Source organism: Myodes glareolus, chromosome 22, assembly GCF_982192425.1.
Source record: "Myodes glareolus chromosome 22, mMyoGla1.1, whole genome shotgun sequence".
Classification (NCBI taxonomy): Eukaryota; Metazoa; Chordata; class Mammalia; order Rodentia; family Cricetidae; genus Myodes; species Myodes glareolus.
In genome coordinates, this window is record NC_142047.1 from 12,620,697 (window position 1) to 12,645,877 (window position 25,181).

General features: G+C 45.0%; 1 long non-coding RNA gene across 1 annotated transcript; it reads left to right on the top strand.

The window, feature by feature from the left end:
* The first annotated feature begins 931 nt into the window (after positions 1–931).
* On the top strand, positions 932–23,585 carry LOC148118423 (uncharacterized). The gene is made up of 4 exons (XR_015735979.1): positions 932–1,225; positions 1,406–1,459; positions 21,011–21,139; positions 23,391–23,585. It is a non-coding gene; the product is annotated as an uncharacterized LOC148118423 (long non-coding RNA).
* The last annotated feature ends 1,596 nt before the right edge of the window (positions 23,586–25,181 follow it).

Below are 25,181 nucleotides of genomic sequence, written 5' to 3' on the forward strand. Positions count from 1 at the left end.
TGTCAAGTCCCACCCTGGACCATCTGCCCTCTGCCTGCCTCTGACCTGAGCTGCAGACTGGGGCAGAATACCTACTTCACCTACACACTAACACCCCCTTATGCCTTGGCATAATCCCCAAGGACTCTGGCTGGCTGGCTCCCTGGAGCACCTATGGGGTCCACCCACTCAGCACAGAGCTTCCTTATTGTCACCGCCACATCTAGGACACAGATGAGGAGTCAGGAATCTCAGGTACCATTTGGGGAGGAGATGCCACAGAAGAAACGACACTCTCAAAAGTCAGCATGATCAAGAAGAGCTGCTCACTCATGCAATGTAATTTGGACTGTAGCCTAAGAAAGTGGGGAGCAGTGAAAGTCATTGTATAAAAGAGGGTTATGGCCATTGGAAACCTCTTTGACAGAGGTGTGGAGTGGGGTGGGGGAGGGTGCGCAACAAGGGCCACAAGAACAAATTCATTTTCTATTCATCTCTGTTTCCAAATGTAGGTGAACAGCTGAAAGCAAGAGTCCTCGACACATAGTAGGTGCTCACTAAACATTTCTTAGCTGATTCTATTTGCTTAAGTCAATATGATGGTCACAAATATCCCAGAGGAAAAAGAGGAAGGACAATTGGGCTGAGGAATCCTTATTCAAATGCTTAGCACCACAAATGCTTCAAGTTTTATATGTGAAGTATTCTGCAAACTCATGACGAGGTATCTTCCGGGAAGTTCAAGTGTGAACAAGATCTGAATGTGTTTCATGTGCACTGAAATGCAGAGCCCAAGGTGGCTCTTACACAACGTGTCTAATTTCTCGGTGAAGCAAAGTGCTAGTTAATCATCCAGTGTGTCATGTGATGGTCCCAGAGCTGCAGACTAGGAGCATTGAGAATACCCGAGCTAGAGAAGGTGGGGTTGAGGCACCTGATTCTTCACTAGTCAGCATTACTAGGCCCTGCTGGAGCAGCCACCCCTGCTGATTCTGGGACACGCTTGAGTCCCCATGACAGGGAAGGATAATGAGAAGCCAGAACTAAGATAGGAGGGTCACAGGAGACACCTGGGTTTCTGGAAGTCAACTCACCTCCCACCTGGCCAGTTGGGATGGAAGAAGCAGTTTTCTGGGTCCTGAGGGGTGGGAAGCATAACTGGAGAGTCCCTGGTGTCCACTTACAGAACGGAAGGAATTCGGAGTGGAACGCAGGTGTTTCTGTCCCTGAAAGGATAAGGAATCAGGTGGGGCGATTTCCCATCACCTGCCCCGTGGAGCTGGGGACAGTGCAGTGTTCAGAGAGTGAGACAGTGGGAAATTCACCTGGAAAACCCCAGACCAAATGTCTGGGAGATGTCTGGGCAAAGAAGACATGGTCCTCCTGAGAGAACAACCCTGACCCATGGGTGCTGCTTTCTTCACAGGAGCCCACCTACCACCAATGCCTTCCTGGTCCTGCAGAATCGGGGATGAATCAGGTGTGACTTGTGGGGGGAAGGGAGGTGTTGTGCTGGTTAATTTGTCAACTTTATACAAAATGGTCTCACCTGGGAAAAGGAAGCCTCAAGGGAGGGGTTGCCTCCTCCAGATTGCCCTGTAGACACGTCTGTTGGGCATATTCGTCATTAATGATTGATGTGCGAGTGCCCAGTCCACTGTCAGCTAGCAAGCCAAGGTGTGTGTTGAACAAAAGGTATATAAGACTGGCCTGAACTGAACTGGGTGTTCTCCTTTTTTTTTAAGTTTTGTATGGGTGTTTGGTTTGCTGTATGCCAGGGCAGGGCAGGGATGAGCACCTGACTCTGGACAGGCCCCTGGCTTCAGTTCTAAGATTGAACTCTAGGGAAGGGAAACTGCTCTTGGCAGATGCTAGCAAAGGAACAGAAGAGCCTGCCCACTGGCAGCTGCCCACAGACACTTGCTTCCTGGCTCCTCATTCTGCAGGTCAGTGTGAAAAGTAAGACTGCGAGCCCCATGCGTCTCAGGCATGGCATCTGCACCGAGAGTCTGTGCCTTTCAGATTCAAAGCCTGATGCTGAGGGGCCTAATGCTGCGGGAAAGTGTTGAGTGGGCTCAGAACGGGATCCCTCTCGGTCCTGGAGCAGGAGGCAGAGAAGAAGTCTCAGGGAGGAAGGGTCAGGCTCTGGTTCTGCAAGGAATGCAGAGGGCATGAGACAGCACCCAAGTCCTGCTGAAGATCTGCTGGAGGCAGTTCCTTAGTGGAGGTCCCCTCTTCTGGGCTATGCCTGGGTTGTATCAAGCTGCTAACACTAACTGGCCCAGGATAAAAGGCCTGTTTTAGCTTTCTCTTTTCATTATGCTTGCAACTTCAGGACTTGTGATTGCTTTGCGCTCAAATTACAGAAACCTGACCACAGGGTTTACACTGGTGCTATTTCTGTTACTTAATAAGTCCTTTTATTGTTAGTTCAGCTGTCAGAAACCTCGGAGAAGCACTCAGGCTTTCTCTCTTTCGTCTCTGCTGTCCTTAGTGGGTTAGCTATTTCGTGCATAGGTATCTTCTTTCTATTACAGAAAAGCTGCTCCCCACATCACTCACACACACTAGACAGAAAGCAGGAACGGGATAGAAACAGGATGCTTGTCGCCTTGTAAGCTGGGTGCTGGAGAGATGGCTCCATGTTTAAGAGGAATGACTGCTCTTGAGAGGACCTGGGTTCAATTTCGAGCACCCACATGGTAGTTCATACCTGTCTGTCTCTCCAGATCCATAGGATCTGATGCTCTCTTCTGACCTTTGAGGACACCAGGCATGTGCGGTGCGCACAGACATATGGACAAACACTCAGACACATAAAATAAATCTTTTTTTTCTCTTTCAAAACAGGATTTCTCTGTGTAGATTTAGAGGCTGTTCTGGAATTCACTTTGTAGACCAGGCTGGCCTTGAACTCACAAAGATTCGCCTGATGGGCAAGTGCTCTACAACCAAGTTCTATCCCTAACTATAGATTCTAAAGGTTGAAATTTAACCAACAGCATCTTTTTATTTATACTTTCACTGTAGAGACTGAAAATCATTTAAATGACTTTTTATTCACATTTTCCCCTGGAGTTTCTAATCACACCCCCACTTCACCACTTGCCTTGGACCATTTTATTCAAACAGCCCCTTTGCAATATGGTATGAAAGGCTCAGAAAGGAAGTCAGAGGAACTAACCTAGACAGGGGTTGTTGGGAACTGGGAGGCTGTCCTGTCCTATTAGGTGAAGAAAATAACAGAGGAATCTAGCTGATTCAGATCAGGAAGATAAAGGAAATGTCTAAGGCTACCTGTCATTCTGTGCTTTTGCAAGATCAACTGGTCAATCAATATAGTCAAGGCTGTTAAATGTTTGTATAGGTTTGGGAATAGTCTTAATGGAAGCTTCTGTTCCTGCCCCTGACTTCCACAGCCCTGGAGCAACCAACTTCTAATTTACGAAGACGAACAAGCCTTCTGTTCACTTGTCAAACACGGTGATTCAAACACTCTGAGTGACAGCGGTAGCGTGGACGTGATGCCGAGTGTCCAGTCTGTGGTGCTATTCCTGTCTCTTCCAGTCCGTGCTTTTAAACATGTTTATTGGCCATGGGTAGTTATCATTATTGGCTGTCCAATGGCAGATCATGAAGGGCTTGAGTGGAAAGAAGGGGTACAACGGTGTCTCATTCCAGAGCCCAGGCTGACCTTAAACTGGCAATTCTCCTGCCTCTGTCACTCCACCCAGTGTAAAACTGTTAAGTGGATTGTGTCCAAGTTTCCTGGGACTGGGAAGGAAACCCTTGACAACATGGACATGTGGATACAGCATGGTGGGGACACACCATGACTTCTGACACAGATCATCTGTCCCCATTCCAACTCCACACCTGAACCCCTCTGAACTCTGTGGAGGTGTAAGGGACTGTGCTGTGCTTCTCAGAACTGACAGAGCACAGCAGGCAGAGGACCCGGCCCTGCCAACCAGCACTGCTGGAGAAAGGATCACATTCCCACAGATTCAGAGCTTCCTTGTTCTCTGTCACTCTGGAAGGACCAGTTGTTGTTTCCCTTAGAGAATGTGGAACTTTTCATGTCACCTCTGCCCAGGGGCCATGCTAATTGCTCTGCTCAGGCTTTAGGGTCTGTGATGCCAACTCAACCACTGAATGACCAGTTTTTAACTGAGGCAGAGTTAACAGTCCATCGCTGAGAGAAGTCGGGGCAGGAACTCGAGCAGGGGAAGAACCTATGTAGCAGAGGCCATGGAGGAGTGCTGCTTCCTGGTTTGCTTCTTGTGACTTGCTCAGCACACTCTGAAACGTCTGTCACATTACCTGCTAAGGACAACAAGGAAGGCAGCCTTTTTCCCAGGTTAAAGAAGTATTGTCACAACACTTAAAAGGCTAGGGCAGGAGGATCAGGAGTTCAAGGCCAGTCTGGGCTGTGCAGTGAAGAAAAAGAAGTGTTTTCACAAAAGATAAAAGGAAGGACAGTGTTTCCACTGGCTCACTGGGATCTTTGGTTACAAAGGTAATTTGTATTTTCTACCCTCTTCAGACTGCACCTCACACTTCCTGACTGAATGCCTTGATCCCATCTCCTCCTGCCTTATATTCCTCTCTCTGCCCAGCCATATCAGTCCTGTCTCCACATCCCTAGTGCTAGGATAAAAGACGTGGGATCCCAAGTGCTAGAATCACCTTTGTGTGAGCTCTGTTTCTCTTATAGACTGGACTGTTTTCATGTAGCCCAGGGTAGCCTTGAACTAACAAACATCCATCTGCCTCTGTCTCCTGAGTCCTGGGATTAAAAGTGTGCCAGCACTGCCTGGCATCTAGAGGCTTAGCTCTGTGCTCTGATCTTCATGCAAGCTTGATTTGTTAAAACACAAAGTATCACTACAACTTTCCCTGTGCATTGTCAGCCCCTAGGAGGTAAGAGAGCATCTTTTCCCGATCCTGATTCAAGAAGAGGGTTTATTTTATCTCACTGATCAAGAAGGAAAGTCAGGGCAGAAACTCCAGGCAGAAACCCAGAGGCAGGAATTGATACAGAAGCCAAGGAGAAATGTTGCTTGCTGGCTTGCTCCCCATGGCTTGCTCAGCCTGCTTTCTTATGCACACCAGGGCCACCTTCCCAGGGGTTGCACAGCTCTCATGGGCCAGGCCTGACCAAATCAGTCATGAGATCACGGAATGCCCACTAGGCTTGCTACAAGGCTGACCTTATGGAGGCATTTTCTCAGTTAAGTTTTCTTCCCACAGGACTCTAACTTGTGTCAAGTTGACAAACATCTAGTCAACACACACCCATCCTAAGAAGTCTGTCTGCTTTCCCATAAGCCTCAGCTCCTTTTGCGCAGGTCAGAGGCAGGAGAAGATGGAACCTTTTCATCTTGGGTGACAGGCCCCTGCAATGGGACCTTTAAGCCTGGACGATGGATGACTTTGCAGACACATCCAAGCTCTGAGGTCAACCCCCCATCCCCGATAGTAGATACTTGGCACACGCTAGCATCCTTGGTGGATCAGAATTCAGGGAATGCCTGAGATTCTTCACCCAGCCCTCTTGCTGGAGAAGGAGGACCATGAGAACACAATGTCTCTGTGTGTTCAGCGCTCAGGCCTAGAGATTGAACAAGGTCCATTAAAGCCAGGGATGTGGAGTGCACTCCAAAGCCTAGTACTTGCCTGTGCTCCACAAGGCCCACCCTGGTTTCAAGGGCATCTTCTGGCAAGAGAAAAGACTAATCTCTTCTAAGACTGTAGAAGCTCTGAAATACTATCCATCCTGGCTCTCAAAACCCCTTTATTGTTGAGGCCACCAACCGTTGCTAAGAGACCAAGCAGGTTTACTGGCGCCATGGAAGGGAATCCCCAGAGTGCTGTGCAGAACCAGCCCTGGCAGCTGTCTGGGGCTCTGCCCACATCCTTGTCTGTCTTCTGGAGCCAGAGGTCTCAGTCAACAGCCAGTGGCTGTTCTGAGAAACCACTTGCTTGGAGTGAGCTGATTGTGCCTGGCAGGCCCCAGAGAGAGGAGGAACTCTTCAATCTTGGGCCTCCTTCTAAATAAATGGGCATAATTAAACATCAGCTGGCCTCCCACTGTGATGGCTGGAAATTAAAGAGACAATGGGCCCAGGAGAAGGCTCAGCATGGAAAAGTGCTTGCCACACAAACCTGGAGACCTGAGTTTCATCTTGACAGACAACACCGTGGTGAAAGGGAGAACCAATTCCACAACATGGTCCCTTCTCCTCTACACAGGAGCCTTGACACATTCACCTCCCCACCACACAATTAAGAAAAAAATTTATGAAAGTGACATAAAAGCCCCTCAACCAAGGAATGGATAAGGAAATGGTGGTACACTTACACAATGGAGTACTACACAGCAAAGAAAATTAATGACATCTTGAAATTTGCAGGAAAATGGATGGAGCTAGAAAACATCATTTTGAGTGAGGTAACCTAGACCCAGAAAGACAATCACCACATGTACTCACTCTTTAGTCATTTTGAAACATAGAGAAAAGTAAACCAGCCTACAAATCACAATTCCAGAGAACCTAGACAACAATGAGGATCCTAAGAGAGACATATATAACTCTAATCTACATGGGAAGTAGAAAAAGACAAGATCTCCTGAGGAAATTGGGAGCATGGGGACCATGGGAGAGGGTTGAAGGGGAGTGGAGAGAACTGGAGGGGAGCAGAGAAAAATGTAGAGCTCAATAAAAATCAATTAAAAAAATTATGAAAGTGATATCAAGCTGGACAGTAGAAAGCCATGCCTTTTATCCCAGCTCTCCAGAGGCAGAGGCAGAGGCAGAGGCAGAGGCAGAGGCTGGCAGATCTCTGTAGGTTCAAAGCCAACCTGCTCTACAGAGTGAATTCCAGGACAGCCAGAGCTACAGGGTGAGCTCCTGTCTGAAACAAATAGTTAAGTTAAATTATAAACAAGCAAACCAGAGTAACAAACAAACAAAAACATCAAAGAGAAACTACAAGAAACAGTTCAGAGACACACATTCACACAGAAATCTCATTAAAAAACAAAATCAGAAACAAAAATATATAATTAAAAGGCCTGTAAGCTCAAACAACAACAAGAAAAAGCCCAGGCAAAGCATTATGAGACAAAGAACACCCTGCAAAACTCTCGCTGAGTCTGTTTTATCTTGGCCATCTACTGCTAGGCATAGGGCCTGCCCCCAAGAGTGGATTTTGTACCCAGTGAGACTCCACCAGACAAAACTAACTTTTTAAAAAATATTTATATATTTATTATGTATATAATATTCTATCTGCGTGTATGTCTGCAGGCCAGAAGAGGGCACCAGACCTCATTACAGATGCTTGTGAGCCACCATGTGGTTGCTGGGAATTGAACTCAGGACCTTTGGAAGAAGAGCAATGCTCTTAACTGCTGAGCCATCTCTCCAGCCCACAAAACTAACTTTTCCTTCATGGCAGTTATCAGTTGGAGATAACGTCTAGATTAGGGATAGGGGCTAGTGTCCACGTGGCCTCTCGGAACTAGGACGCCACCTGCCATAGCGCCATGCAGGCCCTTTGCTTGCTGCCACAGCCTGTGAGTTCCTAAGTGTTAGTCCTGTTTTGTCTAGAAGGTTTGTTTCCCTGGTGTCCTCCATCCCCACCGGCTCCTACACTCTTTCTGGCTCCTCTTCCACAAATTCCCTGAGTCCTGAGGGGAGGGATTAGATGGAGGCATTTGATTAGGACTAGGTGCTAGGCTTAGGTTCTTTCAGGTGTGTGTCTAGGAAGTCGGTCATGAGGTAGTTCTAAATTTAGTCTTCTGAGAGACCTCCATTTGGATTCCTATAGTGTCCAAAACAGTTTGTTTTTAAATTCTTCTTCTTCTTCTTCTTTTTTTTTTTTTTTTGGTTTTTAGTATTCTTCCTCTTTCTTGTAATGATTGATTGTTTGAATTTTTCTTGTAGAACAATCTGGCAGGCCACTATATGAAGGTTACACTACTCTGGTCTTATCCAAACTCTGCTGGTCAAATGAGTCAGGCCCTGCTGAGGTGACTTCCCTCAGGCTGTGCTTTCCCACCACAATTCTTTTTCAAAGAAATCACCCATGGAAAGGGCACTGTGGTGTGAACAGGCTGAGGCAGGTGGGTCCCAGGCTCAGGAGAGTGCACTGTGGTGTGAACAGGCAGAGGCAGGTGGGCTCCAGGCTCAGGAGAGAACACTGTGGTGTGAAGAGGCAGAGACAGGTGGGCCCCAGGCTCTGGAGAGAACACTATGGTGTGAAGAGGCAGAGACAGGTGGGCCCCAGGCTCAGGAGAGAACACTGTGGTGTGACAGGAAGAGCCAGGTGGGTCTCAGGCTAGAGCGAGAAATCAGAAGAGCCTTCAGCCTTCACATTATCTGTGGGATGGGATACTTGGTGGTGGTCATGAGGTTTGGTGTGCTCTCTAGATATAAACACCACACAAGCAGGACCTGGTTCACAGTAAATGCTTCCCAAATGTTGATTACTCCATTTTTTAAAAAACAAAATAAAATCAGAAATGCTTTGGAAAGAACTGTGTAGACCCCCTGGGTGTTTGCCAGAGGCCGTGGGGAAACAGGGACCACTGAGTTCCACAGGACAGAGTTGGCTGAGGTAGGCACTGAGCTGGGGTTCATTTTATGGCACAAGCTGGGGACAGGTGTTGGAGAGCCGGCCTTCAGGGCTTAGGGTACTTTCTCTCCCTGTCCCAGCTTCTCTGCAAGCTATTCATCAGTAGGAGGTTGAAAACGCCCTGGGGAAGGAATGGGGCAGATTTTGTCTTGTCACAGCGATCTCTTTTTGTCTGGGTTCTGCCACATCAGGGTTGGGGACAGCATCCCTTCTGCGAGCTGCCCTCCAGCCCTACAGGTTTATGGAGAGATTTCTTCTGGTCACACTTTTGCCTGCTTCTAGCAGCCTCAGGTTATGCTCTTCTCAATAGCTATGTTTGATGATGCATTTTACGTAACTCTGTGTTACAAATGAACATCAAATTTTTCTTTAAAACAGGGTCTTGCTGGTGTATTCCAGGCTCACCCTGAACTCAAGATCCCCCTGCCTCACCCTCCCAAGTACTGGGAATATAGGCCTGCACCAGGACACTCTGCTCCTCTCGGAGGCAGAATCCATGGATGCAAAGGACCACTGTAATGTGTCCGATTCAGTACTTCACCATGAGAGTTTAGAACATTAGAACAATGACGGCAATATAGTTTATGGTAATTTTTGGTGTTTTCTGTTTGTTTGTTTGTTTTCGATACAGAGTCCATTATATAGCCCAGGCTGGTTTAGAACTTGCTGTTAAGCCACGGCTGCCCTCAAATTCTTCATTTTCCTGCCTCTACCTTTCAGGTGTTGGGATGATAGGTATGTACCACCACACTGGATTTAGTTCATGATATCTGACTTATCATCAGGTCACAGACTGAGATAGAAGGGTTCCTAAGAGTTCAAAGATAACCCGAGCTATATATCATGGTCCCACTTCAAATAAGTAAAAAAAAAAAAAATTATGTTGCAACAACAGCAAAAAGAAATTGAGGAAATATACATGTTAGTTATCTAGATTTAGAAGTGCCAAGGTGTACATATGTTTTGAAAACACTGCACAATACAAACATAAGTAACTTGTATTTTCCAGTTAAAAATTATTTTTAAAAGAAGGTAGGCTAGGGTGGGAGAATACAACTATAATCCTAGGACTTTGCCGCCTGAAGCAGCAGGACCAGGGACTCAGGGCCAGCCTACGCATTCAGAAAGTTCCATGCCAGTCAGAGTGCCACAGCAAGACCTTACCACAGAGGGACAAAATAAATAACAGAAAGAAAAGAAATAAAAAGAAAAATGACATAACAGGAGCTGGAGAGATGACTCAGCAGTTAGGAGCACTGACTGCTCTTCCAGAGGACCAAGGTTCAATTCCCAGCAACCACATGACAGCTCACAACTGTTTGTAACTCCAGTTCCAGGGAATATGAAACCTTGGCAAAATACTAAAGCATGTAAATTTTTTTTAAAAAATCATATAAAAAAGAACACACACATTTAGAATAAACATACCAAGACAAAAACCCTGACTCCATTGATTCCACTGTGGACTTAGGGCATTTACATATTAAAAACATGCTATTTTGTGTTATGTTATTATGGATTTCTTTTATGTTTCTGTAATACTATGATATATAGATTGTCTTCCAACTTCCTGGTCTGCCAATGGTAAAGGAGAGTGATGAGCCTTTTAGACTGTGAGTTGGCCCTGTGCTATGAGCTATTGTATACACCTTTACGGTAGGAGGGGTCACCTGGAAGAGCTAAGCATGTTGGTGGTTTAGGATTTGAAACCTCGAAGGATGGGGAGGAGCTGAAAATCAATTGATCACCAGTGACCAACAACATAAGCAGTCAGCCCACACAAAGATGGGTAAAGTGCTTGCTGCCACCAAGTCTGAGTCAAATCCCAGAGACTCACACGGTGAAGAGAGAACCAACTCTTCCAAGTTGTCCTCTGACCCCCACACATGTACACAACCTATCCACACATGTACAGATAAGTGTTATTAAGTTCTTTAAAAACCTATCACAGGGTGAGTTGGGATGGCTCAGCACATGGAAGCCTTTCCCGATGGTCATTTCACAGGGCCTAGAAGGTGTGTGTCCCTCACATGTGCCTCATCCTGGGCACTTCTCCATCATCTTCTGTACAATAAACTGCTAGACGAGTCTCCCTGGGGGCCATGAGCTGTAGCAGGAGGTAGGGGCATCAAGTATTGAGCTCTCCACATGGGATGGTGCTAGAACGGACTGGGCTCAGGGAAACAGAAAGAAAGAATCCCACCTTTCTTGTCATGTTGGAGATTGACCCCAGGGCCTTGCTCTACCACTGGGCTTCATCCCATGCCCCACACCTTGCGACTTACAGAAGTCATTTGTGTTAATTGTGACTTCAGAGGGAAAACTGGTTTAGTTCTTGTCTTACTTACTATTGCTGTGACGAGACACCATGACCACAGCAGCTCTTTTGAAGGAAAGCATTTCACTGAGGTGGCTTAGACATCAAAGGTTTTGTCCATTATCATCATGGTGGGACATGGTGACGTGCAGGCAGACATGGTGCTGGGGAAGGCAAAAACAGAAGGAGTCTGTCAAATCCTGGGCTTAGCTTGATTTCTGAGGCCTCACAGTCTACCCTCACAGTGACACACTTTTCTTCAACAAGGTCACACCTCCTAATTGTGCCACTCCATAGGAGCTTATGGGGGCCAATTACCTTCAAACTGCCACACGACACTAGGTCACTTATGTACTCATTTGGCTTCAGAAAAATAAAGGAGTTTTCAAAATATTTGTTACAAAGTGGAGACATTGACAATGATGTCAGTCTGTGGGAGGAGGTGGTATGGGGACATGGTTTGAGAACGTCCACTTAGGCAGAGACAAGATTTCAGATGTGAGCCCCACTCCTGCCTTCCCTGGCCTTTAGATGAGAATCAGAAGTCCTCCCTCCCACAGACCTTGAGCCAAGCCAGAAGAGGTCACAGGAGAGGCAAGGAGCCTTCCCAGGAGCTTCTCGAAATTGAGACTGCAAAACCCAGAAGGATTTACCAGCTGAGAAAACCCCTGCTGAACTGAAGCAAACACAGGGCGTCTCTTGGTGATGCTATTAGCTGCAAATGGCTTCCGGGAGGGACTCAGCTCAAACCAGAGCAAGAGCAGAGGGCAGGCGTCTGCAGTGTGTCCCTGGGGTTCTGATTGCTAGCGCAACTGTGTTTAACGGAGTGTGATCTCAAGGGCCACCAGGCATCCCTGCTAGAGCTCAGATCCTATGACAAAGCATCTTCAAAGTGGGTCCCCTGGCTGGAGGTAGTGTTGAACATCGTGACCCCAAAATCCAAGAGGTAGAGAGCAGAGAACTGTGAGTCAGAGGCCACTGAGCTTACAAACCAAGATCTCCATGTCCTGGACACACAGGGAATACAAAGACAGTCTGTATTTAAAAGTAAATTCTGGCCAAAATCCCTTTCTTTTAGGGCCATCTTCAATGCTGATATCATGACTTGTCCACAAACACTTATCTCATAGCAAAGTAGTGTGCAGTCCTGTTTGGTACCTAAGCCTGAAAGTCCTGTGATGGAAGAAAATAACATGAAAACAGTGATGTGGGTACCATGGTAACCATCTGAACTTGGCACTGTGAGGCCATGGGACAAAGTTCTACCTGGAGAACTTCACAGAGGAGCTAACATGTCTGCTAAGCCTTGACCTTTCAGGGATACCTATGGGAGACAGGCAGATGGAGGATGAAAATGGGTGTGAGGGAAGGGCCTGCCAGGACAGCCGTCCAGGGAGATATGTCATCAGGCTATGTTGTAGGAGCAACTGAAGAAGGTCAGAAAACACGTCATGACCCATATGATCCACACACTGGAATGGACGCGCTCAGGTGAGGGTGTTTGCTGTTTGGGCTGTGACACTCTGAACGGAACATGGGGGGGCGAATCATGGGTTGGGAATCCCTTTCAGGAGAGGCTCTGGAGACCCCCCCCCAGGAAGCTCGCCTGTGCTGGGTGGACTCAGGCTGATCTTCCCCTAGACTCCAGGATTATCCTGAGCCTCCCAGACTTCTCAATGCTCTGGAGAAATACCACTCCTGCTGAGTGACAGCGAGCTAGGCTCTCTGCCGGCAAACCCGGTGTCTCAGAGGAAAGATGCCTGCTTTCCTAGCTCTCAAGTTGCTTTTCTTCTGCTGCACCTTTTGCTTATGTTGACAGAAATGCAGCTCTCGCCTTAAACAGAATAAGAGATCATTCATTCTAGTTGAATAGGGGTGACTATGGCCCAGGAACCTAGTTCAGGTCACTTCAAATAGTAAGTCTGACATAAAAGGTGGTCATAAGAGCTTTCCTTAGTTATTAAAAAATTCCAAGTCGGTGATTAGTGCTGAAAAGATGGACGAGTGCCGCAGGTAACGAGGACAAGTGAAGTGGGATCTCAGCTATCTAATAGCATCCTTGGCTTTGGAGATTGTCAGAGCTAGTATCTGCAGGTGGGTCTCAAAGACTTCACTGATGACAGAAGGATGTTAGGTCAGACAAAGAGGTCAGTAATGAACAGCTATGAGCGAGACAAAAGATAGTTTGGTCCTGGATCTGCATCGTTCCAACTTTCCATCTAGGAACTTCTCATCCAGAAGTCTGCCTACAAATCTTCTGCACATATATGGGCCTTTGTTTTTGCTTTCTCTGGAAATATTATTTGATACTACACGACAAGAACATAAGAATATAAGTCAGAAAACTTTGGGAACTCATCTCTTTCTCAGGGTGGCCCATGATTTCTGGGGAAGTTATCCAGTGATTGTTACGGTAATCACCCAATGCTCCAACTGTCCTCACACACAGCTTGTTGGTGGGAACCCTCCTCCCAGTTCTATAGGTAGAGCTCTCCTAGTGGGGGGCTCCACTGCTCCCCATCCGGGAAGCTTTGGGATTGCCTCTGATCTGAGGCTTGGATGGGGCACAGGGGCACAGGGATCAAAGGTCTCCTGTAACACAGTCCTCTATTCCAGGGTGCACAAGGGATGCGAGGGCTGAGGACAAGGACAGGCCACACACCTGCATCCAGAAGCAGGCATCAGGCGCAACGAGAACTGACGCACAACAGTGCCACATCTCGGCCACTTCCCGTTCCTCCTCTGTGCCCAAACTCACAGGCTCAGAGGGAGGTGTACTGAGTCAGCCAGTGAAGACAGCTGGCATGGCAGTGTAGACAGGAGGAGACACACGCTCTGTAAGTGTATTGACAATACTTTGGAGAATAACTTACAAGCAACTGTGCATACAACTTAAAAAGTGACCAGAAAGCTTTTTGCCCGTTATTGTCCATCAGTATTTACTAGTGAGAGTGGAGTGTAAGTCACTACTATAGGACTTCTCAGCACATGCAAGGCTGTGTGCTCAAACCCTAGTACCAGAAAGACCTCTTAGAAATGTTCCCCAGTGGTAGACTGTCTACAACCACACGACTGTTAGCTCTCTATTCTTGAAATAAAGCAGCCCACGGGGAGTGGGGTCTGGGGTTGGTGCTTCACCCAGACACTTTTTGTGTTAACATCCAAATGGACTGGAGAGCCTGCTGGTGTCATTAGCTGAGACAAGGGTTGCTAGAGTGAGGGGTGGGGACCACAGAGAAGCAGCTGCTCAAGAATACAGTGACCTCAGCCATCTGCTCCCTGGGATTTACTCTTACGTTTTCAACTATTGTCCAATTTCCTTATTTGTTCTCTCTCTCTCTCTCTCTCTCTCTCTCTCTCTCTCTCTCTCTCTCTCTCTTTCTCTCTCTCTCTGTGTGTGTGTGTTATTCTATTTAATTTATACTTTTATTCCTTGTATTCAGTCCATGGGAAGCTGCTGCCTACAATCAGGGTGGGTCTTCCTCCATCATTTCCTCCCCTCTAGACACCCACACAGACATGCTTAGGGTGTGTCTCCTAGGTGAACACAAATGCAGTCACAATGACCATCACGGTCCATCCACGGAGCATGTGTACCAAAAGATGTGGATTCCTAGATTTTTCAGTGTATTATGAATGCATACTCTGCAGAAAAATAAAGATGAAAAAGAAAGGCAGGGCACCTGTACCCTCCAAACAGGAAGCTACGGCGGTGATTCATAGCCCTTTCCAGGACGTGCACTATCGTCCATGAAGTGGTACTCTAAGTCAAAGGGTCACTCCAATCTGGTGTCTGTAGAGATGCTCACTGACTGAAGCTAAATATCTCCTCCTCGTGACCTTCAGATTGGTGACCACTGAAGTGTGACTGTAATTCTGGCCTCCACTGTTAATGCTGTGATCCCTATCATGGTGGGTCTTTACACAATCCATATGCCTACAAATTTTAAGATGTCATATTTTTTTCTGCTGTGTTATACTCCATTGTGTAAATGTACCACATTTTCCTTATCCATTCTTCGGTTGAGGAACATTTATGTTGTTACGAGGTTCTGGCTATGATAAACAAAGCTGCTAAGAACAGAGTTGAGCACATGTCCTCATGGTACAATTGCGCATCCTTTGGGTATGTACCCAAAAGTGGTATTGCTGGGTCTTGAGAAAGGTTGTTGCCTAACTTTCTGAGAAATCGCCACATTGATATCTAAAGCAGCTGTATCAGTTTGCACTCCCACCAGCAATGCAGGAGTGTTCTCTGTACCCCACATCCTCTTCAGCATAAGTTGTCATCAGTGTTTTTGATGTTGGCCATTTTCATAAGTATAAGAAGGAATCTCAGGGCTGGAGAGATGGCTCAGAGCTTGGGAGCACTGGCTGCTCTTCCAAAGGTCCTGAGTTCAATTCCCAGCAATCACATGGTGTTTCACAACCATCCAGGATGAGATATGGTGCCCTCTTGTGGCCCGAAGGTATATTGAGCACTGTATACATCATAAATAAATCTTAAAAAAAAAAAGATGGAATCTCAGAGTTGTTTTGATTTGCATTTCTCTGATGGCTAAGGATGTTGAGCAGTTTCTTAAGTGTCTTTCAGCCATTTTAGATTCATTTAGAACATTTTAGAGTTCACAGTTTAGGTTACAATAATGGTACCTCCACTAGTTTAAAGGTGGAGAGAGGTGGAGCCAGTGTCCAGAACAGCTGCAACCAAGTTTCTTACCATTTTAAAAGCTCTTCAAGACAGTAAAAAATTAAAAATAATGCAATAAGGACAGATTCAAACATAAAAGAACTCTAAATGGGTCACAGAGTTAAATAAATGTATGTAGACTTGCTTGATAACTGTTTTGATACATGTAATTTTACCATGTTAAAGTTAAAGTCTTCCTTTTTGTTTAAACAGAACAGGGGAAATGATGTGGAAGGTCCTTCTGTCTATGTGTTACTTTTATTGGTTAATGAATAAAGAGCTGCTTTGAGCTTTTAGCAGGGAAGAATAGAACTAGGCGGGGAAAGCTAGGCTGTATGCTGGGAGAAAGAAGGGCAGTGTCAAAACAGACTTGGTTACTTTGAAGTTACATGGAGCCACTGCCAGTGTCAGACATGCCAAAACTTTGCCTGTAAGCCACTGTCACGTGGCAATACACAGACTAATAGAAATGGGTTAAATTAATATGTAAGAGAATAGCCAATAAGAAGTTAGAGCTAATGGGCCAAACAGTGATTTAATTAATACAATTTCTGTGTGAGTATTTCAGGACCAAGCTTGCCGAGCAGCTGGGAACCATAAGCAGCTCTCTCCTCCAACATTGGTCTGTACTCCACTTTTTTAATTGGATTATTGAAAGTAAATTTCTAAAATAGGCCAGAGGGTAGAGTCATCCTCTGTGACAGCAGGCTCCCCTAGATGACATCTAAAGGTGACAAGCTTGGCCTTAGACTCAATCATGCACGGCCCTAATCCTCAGTGGATGCACAGCCCGGAGGACACTAGAAGCACCAACCTTCTCGTACTTCCTCTTACTCTTTTATGGAGGAAAGGGGCTGCTTCATGCTCAGTCCTGTGTGGTTGTGATCTCCACTAAGCCACCTCCCTCCAGTCCCAGTTTCACAGTGTCCCTGGTTTACTGTATAAAACAGCACGTCAATAAAGGACCATAAGAAACATCGCTTCAAAGAATTACACTGGTGTGCACCGAGGTAAGGTAAACCTCAAAAGGAGGAACATCTATTATAAAGAAATGAATCCCATGTGGCCCTCTAGGCAGGTGAAACAGAAGCAACAGGACAGAGATAACTCCACTCTCAGGCCCTGTAGTAAGGGACACAACATTTCTAGTATCAAATACTGATTCTCATAGAAGAAACAATTTGTCCAGCTTGGGGCCTGGCTGGGCATGGGATGATGAGGTAAAAAAGTTGTATAAAGAATTATTTGGAGGGTTCTGGGCTGGGGTAGAATTCAGTGGTAGGGCCTTTCCTAGCAAATGCAAGATGCTAGTTCAAGCTTCAGCACTGAAAGAAATGGAGCTGAACTGAAGATCTTTCTTAACAAGACTTTAACCTATGCTGGGCTTTTAAAGCCTTATTGCCTCAGGCCTGAATGCATGTTGTTATGCTAGCAATGGACTGCTATGAATCTTTCAGACCTGCCTAGACAGTTCTTTCCTCCAGCACTACATGTCAGGGGTTGGTGGCAAGGGCTGTTCTTCACTGTATGCTTTGTTTGTGAATTTGAGACAGTCTCAAGTAGTCAGGTTAACTTCAAACTCCATCTGTAGTTTTGGTTGGATGTAACTGTTGACCTCCCTACAAGCTTTCTTCTTCTTTCTTCTCTTTCTCCTTCTCCTTCTCCTCCTACTCCTCTTCCTTCTCCCTCTTCTCCTCCTCCTCCTTTCCCCAATCCTCCAACTCCTCTTTTTCCTCCTTCACCTCTTCATCCTCCTCTTCCTTGCCTTTTGCCTCCTCCTTCTTTGTTTTGTTTTGTTTTGTTTTGCTTTGTTTTGTTTTGTTTTTTAAATCAAAACAGGGTTTCTCTGTGTAACATTCCTAGTTGTCCTGGAACTAGCTTTGTAGACCAGGCTGCCTAAAACTCACAGAGATCTGCCTGCCTCTGCCTCCAAAGTGTTGGGATTAAAGGTGTGCATCACCACCACCCAGTACTTTCTCTTTCTTAGGGAAAACACTGTGCTGAAACAAATCCCAGAAGTCACAATTCTCCTGCCATTCAGGTAGAGAGACAAGATGTGTAGAGAAGGAATACCTAGATGTAAGGTGCATGCCTGTGATCACAATACTCAGAAGCTAAGGCAGGGATGTTGCTGTTCTAGGCCAGCCTGGGCTATATAAGAAATTCTTATCTCAAAACCAAAAGCAAACATAATAAAAACAAAACTGAGGTGATGCTGACCAAATTGTGTTCCTTGTACCAATCTGAAAATAAAGAGGACACACACACACAAAGAATAAGAAGGGGGCATTAGTACAAGGTCCAGCACAGAAGAGCAGGAAAAAATTTTTTGAAAAAATTTTTTAGATTGTCTCTAAAAACAGAGAAGGGGGAGAGAAAGACAACTTATCTGACCAACCAGCTGTCTAATCTTTTTTGAATCACTGTGACAAAATATTGACAAAGTAAGTTGATGGAAGGAGATTTGGGTTGTTTGGTTTAAGGTTTTCTGTTCATTTTTTTTAGACAGTCTAGTCACATAGCCTAAGCCAGCCTGGAGCTGCCCCCACTCCCACCCACAGACAGGGTTTCTCTGTGTAGCCCTGGCTGCCCTGGAATTCTCTCTGTAGACTGAGCTGGCCTCAAACTCACAGAGATCCACCTGCCTCTGCCTCCTGAGTACTGGCATGAAAGGCATGCCCCACCACTGCACAGCATTCTTTCCATAATGCAGACCAGGCTTGAACTTGTGACCTTCCTTCCCAGTCTCCTAAATTCTGTGATTGCTGATATAAGAATCATAGGAAAAAGAAGTAGATTATTGAATCTGCTTTAATCCAAAAAACTATTAATCTCAAAATAGTTAGCATTGGTATGGATTTTGGTTTATTGATATCAATTTAAAGTTATTTTTTATACTGTATGTATGTTTGTACTCTTGATTGGGGTATTGTTCTTAAATAGCTCATTAAAAATATAATGTATAATTTAAAAATACAGTTTAGTGATTAGTCATTTATAACAATCAAATTTGTAATATTTGGTATGTTTTCATGGATATATATATATATATATATATATATATATATATAGTCTTCAAACACTTCAAAGACATACAGAATTTAAATAATGTAAGACTTTTCTTGACAGTGAGATGCATCTGCTCCTGACAGCCCCAATTTGCTTCAAAAGAGGATGATGGACATTGAAGAAATGCCATATGGAGTTTGTTTACTTAATTGCAAAATCTAGCCATTTGGGTAAAGAAACTGTTGTTGTCAGGGGCTGTTTATTCATTCCCAGTTGCTCAGATCCAAAATAATCACACAGAAACTATATTATTTGCAATACTGTTTGACTAATAGCTGAAGCGTATTTTTAGCTAGTTCTTATATCCAAAACTAATCCATCTCCATGAATCTGTTCATCACCACAAGGTCATATCCTACCTGCAAAGTTTCAGCAGGCTCCAGCAGAGGTATTTGTCTGCTGTGGCAGCTATGTGACTTCTCCCTGATTCCACCTGCTCTCTTCTCTATCTGCTTGGAATTTCTGTCTTGCCCTATTCTGTACTGTAAATAGGTCCAAAGCAATTTCGTTCATTAGCCACTAGCATTTACAGCATACAGAGGGGAATCCCACATCAAATCGCCCTTGCCCCAATTGCTGACACTATCCAAAATGAAACAGCAGGATGCAAAAGAAAGTGACCAAACTTTCCCATGACAAGGTAGGACATTCCATCAAAATTCCCTGCTTCTCAAAACTGCCCATCAGTTATACCAGCCCTGTAGGCCAAAGTTGGATGCCCCAACACTGCAGAACATCTGACTGTCCAGAAAGCCAGATGTCCCTATCTTAGGTAACATTACTCCATTCTGAGTTATTTGATGGAGTTAAAGACTAAGAATTACATTTAAAGTTTTCCTGAGTTATGATAAAAGATAAATTAGGTATAAAACTTAAGAAACACAAAGATAAGATAGATAATATAGGATTTTCTCTCCTATCTTTTCCCTTGGAATTTTCACTGGTTTCCAGGTAAGCTTTTCATTCTGATAGCAAATACCTGAGACTATGGACCTACAGAAAAGGTCCTTTTTGCTCAGTTTTGGATGTTTCAGTCTACAATCTGTTTAGCACTGGGTCTGTGGTGAGTCAGCACACTACAGTAGATGTGTCTATGGCCGGGGGGGGGCAGGGGTAAGGCCTCTCTTCTTATGGCCAGAAAGTAATGGAGATCAAGAGGAGGTGCCCTATGCCATGCCCTTCAAGAGCACAATGTCAATAACCGAAAGACCCTCAACTAGGTCCTTTTGGTAAAGATTTCACTACCTTCCAGCAGCACTAGGCTGGGCACTAAGAATTTCAAACATACCATGGGAGGACACTCAGCATCAAAGGCTCCTGCTGTGACCTAAACATCTGCTCTAGGCAGAAGATATCCCTAAGCATACTATTCTCTCAACTTCCACTCTGCAGTTGCCTCCTGTCTGCTGCTCCAGTTCTCTACCCAAACATCCCAGAAAACACTCAAGAACACCCCACAGAACACTCATGAACAACCCACAGAACACTCACAAGCCACATCTCAATTTCCTCCCGGAACCTCATCACCATTCCCGTCAATGAGATTCACAACCTTTGGTGTTTTGAACTTTCTCTCACCCTATACATCTGTTCTGCTGTGCTTGATCTTAAACCCATATCCTCACACATTTAGTGCAAGTATTTTACCGTAAGTTTGAATCCCAGGGCCTCCTCTCACATGCCTGTCTTATTAAATAAGCACATTTTTGTGCCGCCACCACTGTTTGGATAATTTCCCTGCTCTTCTGCTTTTCTGGGAGGCTCAGTTGGATCAGCCAGCCTTCCTGACTTCTGATTCAGAAGAACATGACAATTCCCTTTCTTCTTTTTGTTTATGAGGCTGTCCAGAACCCACATATTTTTAAACTCCCTAACTAGCCCTTCAGAGGCTCCACTCTGTGATGGGTTGAGCACTGGGGCAATGAGTATGTTATGGTGGTTACGGGTGTATGGGTAAGCATCCTTGTTCTTTCTCGAGCTCCCTTTTCCTGGCTGTGTGACACCTGCAACCATGTAGCTGCCCTCCATTTTGGCTTAGCGTCTCCATTCCTTTCTTCTTCTCTGCTTCCCTAAGAGCTTGCTTGCTTTTGGGATTTCCTCTTAACCACTAATAAACTGTTTTCAGCTTCTATTTCAGTCTATATTCTTAATATTTTTTTAATTAATTAAACAAAGAACCCTCAGAGGGGATCCCATTTCCCCCATTATCATAGATGGTTTTACCAGGACTCCCCAAGATTTAATTCTTTAACTGAAGGAGAAAGCAAACCTGTTCTTGCGTCTCTAGATGGCATCACATCTTTTCTGCTCAGCCCGTACAGATGAATCACAATACAGCAGGACTCGGTATGTGCAACTCTCCTGCCCAAGACCTGCCAATGGAGTGTTTTGAGGACAGATTGAGAATGGGTTTTTCAGCTTGGTGCCATACAGGTGTCACGGTATGTCAAATTATGGTGGGCTCAGGTTTAAGTTGATTTCAAAACCTGGTAAATACTCTGAGGTGTCTGTTTCCACTGCTGTGACTCTGAGGAAGCTGTGTCAGCCCTCTGAGCCTTTTTACATCAGTCAAGCCAAGTGTCTGGAGGATGGATCAGCATTCTGTGTGGAAAGTCCTTAACCTTGTTCACGTTAGTTGGGGAACTGTTTTGTTACTGATAGTTCCTGCTCTCAGCAGCCCATATAAAGAAGTTGACCCAGCCAAAGTGCTGCCCTGAGGAGCTCAACAGTGTTTCCCAAGGCCTCGCTATAGGATGCACCTCTGTGTTGCTTTCCTTTGGGAATTATCTTTTCTGGTTACTACTGACCTGTGCTTTGGTTTTAAACTTACCTTTTCTAGTTTACTAGCCATTTATGACAAATGATAAGTTTCAAAGGCTTGTGTCAATGTGTTTACTCTAGCAGAGGGTGGCGGGCTTTCTATAAAGAGCAAGAGAGTAAATATTTAGTTAAGGCGCGGTGTGTGGTCCAGGAAAACCAGCACTCCACTCTGCTACTGTAGCAACCTCCAGAGTGAGAAGACAGTATGCAAATGAGTGGGCGTGGCCGCGTCACAGTCAAACTTTACTAATGAGCAGGAGAATTTGTCCCTTAAGGTAATTTTCATGTGTCATGACTAATTTTTCCTAACTGCCTAAAAATGTAAACCTTCTCCCTGGTTAGTGGGTTTCACAGAGACCTGGGCTCAGGCTAACACCTACTGGCAGGAGTTTGCATTTGAATGCAAATCAGTGAAGTGACTTAAGAACCATGTGAGGTGCTGAACAGTGCTGACAATCTGTGGCTCTGCAGAATAATCTGACAGTGATTAAAGTAATACAGAGACCAGAGTTGGGTGCGGAATGCCCTCCATGGCAGAGTGCTTGTCTAGCACTGCAGGGCCAAAGCAGAAACACCAAGGACCATTCCTCCCTGCTCCTGAGGAACAGCACCTTCCCTTCCTGACCCTTCTGGGCACTTCCTCTTGGTGGTGGCTGCCTGGTGCCTCCACCACTGGGTCTGCCTTGGAGTTATTTTCTGACCCATGGCTCCCTACCTTCCTGACATGTAACAAACACTCAGCAAGCATTCTTTTAATCTTTTGCATCAGAATTGAAAGTAGGATCTGAAGATGGGGGCTGGAGAGATAGCTCAGTAGTTAAGAGCAAGTGATACAAGAGTGACAGAGGACCTGAGTTCGAGCCCCAGCATGACACAGTGGTTTGCAACCATCTGTAACTCCAGCTCCAGGGGATCTGACACTCCCTTCCGACCTCTTACTGCACCAGACACACGCATTTATGTGGGCAAAATGCTCACACATACTAATTAATGTCTTTTTGAAACTCTGAAGGTGTGCTTGGTGATACAAGCCTGTAATTCCAGAACTTGAGGCAGAGGCAGGAGGCCAAGTGTTCAAGGTCAGTCTGAACTATAAAGGGAGTTCAAGACCGGCCTAGACATATGTGAAGATAAATAATAATATTTGATATCATTCCTCCTATTGTGTAACATGAGCTGGTGGGAATCTTAAGAACTGGACCAGGTTTGATGGGGGTGGGGAGGCTGTGAGAAGGCAGTCACTCCAGAACTGGGTCCCCCAGGCAAGGTTGCTCTACTTTTGTTAGACCTTCCTCAGGAAGCAAGTCTCAATAGAGAGAAAGTGTGGTCTGGAAATTCTTATTCTGGGAGAATATTATTGGTCTTATTATGGTTAGTTATAAAAAGAGCACAATATAAAACCTGGCATGGTAGAGGTGGGCATGCAATCCCAGCAGCAGCATTGGAGAGACTGAAGCAGTAGGATTACTGTAAATTCTGGGCCAGCCTGTGCTATGTGAGTGGATTCTAATCCAATTTGGACAACAGAGAAAGACACACACACACTCAAAAGAGAAAAAGAAAAAACCCAATACCATATTCAGCTGTATCCATGGGAGCATGGAGCTATTCTTACAATGTTCAGCAGGTACTGGGTTCGACAGGTGCTCCTGCAGAAGGCCTGCTGGCATATGATCAGTGCACACTCATTCTCCTGTGTATTTATTAAGTGTCGTGCCAGGGATGGAGTCCAGGACCATTACTGGCTTACTAGGCAAACACACAGTACTGGGCTACAGCTTTAGCACTTTCTAATTTTTGTTTATTTATTTTGAGACTGTGTACACCAAGCAAGGTTTAATCCCTCCACCTTCTTTCTTATCCTCCCTACAGTTAAGATTACTTCCCGGGCTGGAGAGATGGCTCAGAGATTAAGAGCATTGCCTGTTCTTCCAAAGGTCCTGAGTTCAATTCCCAGCAACCACATGGTGGCTCACAACCATCTGTAATGAGGCCTGGTGCCCTCTTCTGGACTGAAGAAAGAATACTGTATACATAATGAGCAAATAAATAAATATTTAAAAAAAAGATTACTCCCCAATTTCTGTAGTAATGAGAGCTGACTGAGGGACTGGGTGTGCTGTGTGTGTTGTACCACAAACTTGAAATCATCTCTAATTTTAAATCTCTAATACATTGAAAATGCATGTAAACAGTGTTTACATATTTATCAGGTAACTAGAGAAACATCCAGGCTAGGTGTGGCAGTGCACACCTTTAGTCCCAGCACTTAGGAGGCAATGCCAAATGGATCAAAGGAAAATGAGGCTAAGGTTACAGAAACGACTCACAAACAACTTGTTTGTTTGTAGAATCCATGATGTAGAGAATATGGATATAGAGACTCAACTATATGTGGTTAAAATAATTCAAATGAAAGCAGGAAGTAGGGACATAGATCAGTCAATAGAGAGTTTGTCTGGAATGCAAAAGCCCTAAACACCATTCTCTGTCCCACATAATCCATGCATGGAAGTGTAAGCCTGTAACATAGAGGTTCTCGACCTTCCTAACATGGCCCTTTAATTTAGTTCCTCATGTTGTGACCCCAACAATAAAATTATTTTCATTGCTAATTCATAATTGTAGTTTAACTACTATTATAAATCATAACATAAAATATCCGTGTTTTCCAATGGTCTTAGGTGACCCTCTGAAAGGGTCATTAGATAATGAATAACAGAATTTGAAAGGAAATAGTTCACGGAAAGACAAAGCTTCCAAAATTCATAGGTTATTAAACAAAAGTTCCAATGTGGTGTATAGGTTACCTCCTTATGAGTCATTGATTAAGGAGGCCCCATAAACAACACCCAGCTCCATAAACCACATAAGCTGTTTCCACTGCTCATGGATTACCCACCAGAAGTAAAAGATAAAACCCTAGTACTAAAGATACCTGTCCTAATTTTCCTATTGCTGTGACAGCATCTCTTAAAAAGGAAAATATTTAATTGGGGTGTGTTGCATTTATCTAAGTTGTCCTACTACCAATAAAGCCTCAGGATTTGGATACTGGGATGAAACCTGATAGATCAAAGAAGTGGTGGAGGAGACCAGCTGGCTTTCTCCCCATACTTCCTAGACCCCAGAAGAAAGGACAAAAAGACCACGAATCTCCAAGTCCTTCCCTATTCCTTCCTGTGCCACTCTACCCATATCCTAGGTTCTCTGTATTGTCTACGACTAGTCACTGACTTTGTCCCTTACCACCATTCAAGGTTAACTTCATTAACACAATCTAGAAGTTTCACAGTATGATCAAATATCCTGCAACAGGGTGGCTTACAATTTCAGAGGTTCAGTCCGTTATCATTACGGCTGAACATGGCAGCATGCAGGCAGACATGGTGCTAGAGAAGGAGCTGAGAGTTCTAAGGTTTGATCCACAGGAAGCTGGAAGTGACCTGTGTCACTGGGCACAGTTTGAGCATAGGAGACCTCAAAATCTACCCCCCACAGTGACACATTTCCTTAAGCACAAGGCCATACCTACTCCAACAAAGTCACACCTCTTAATAGTCCCCCTACCTATGAGCTATGGGTGCCAATTACAATCAAAGCTGCCACAATACCACACACTTTGCAGGATATGGAGAGAATAAGCTGGAGCTGAGCTAGAGG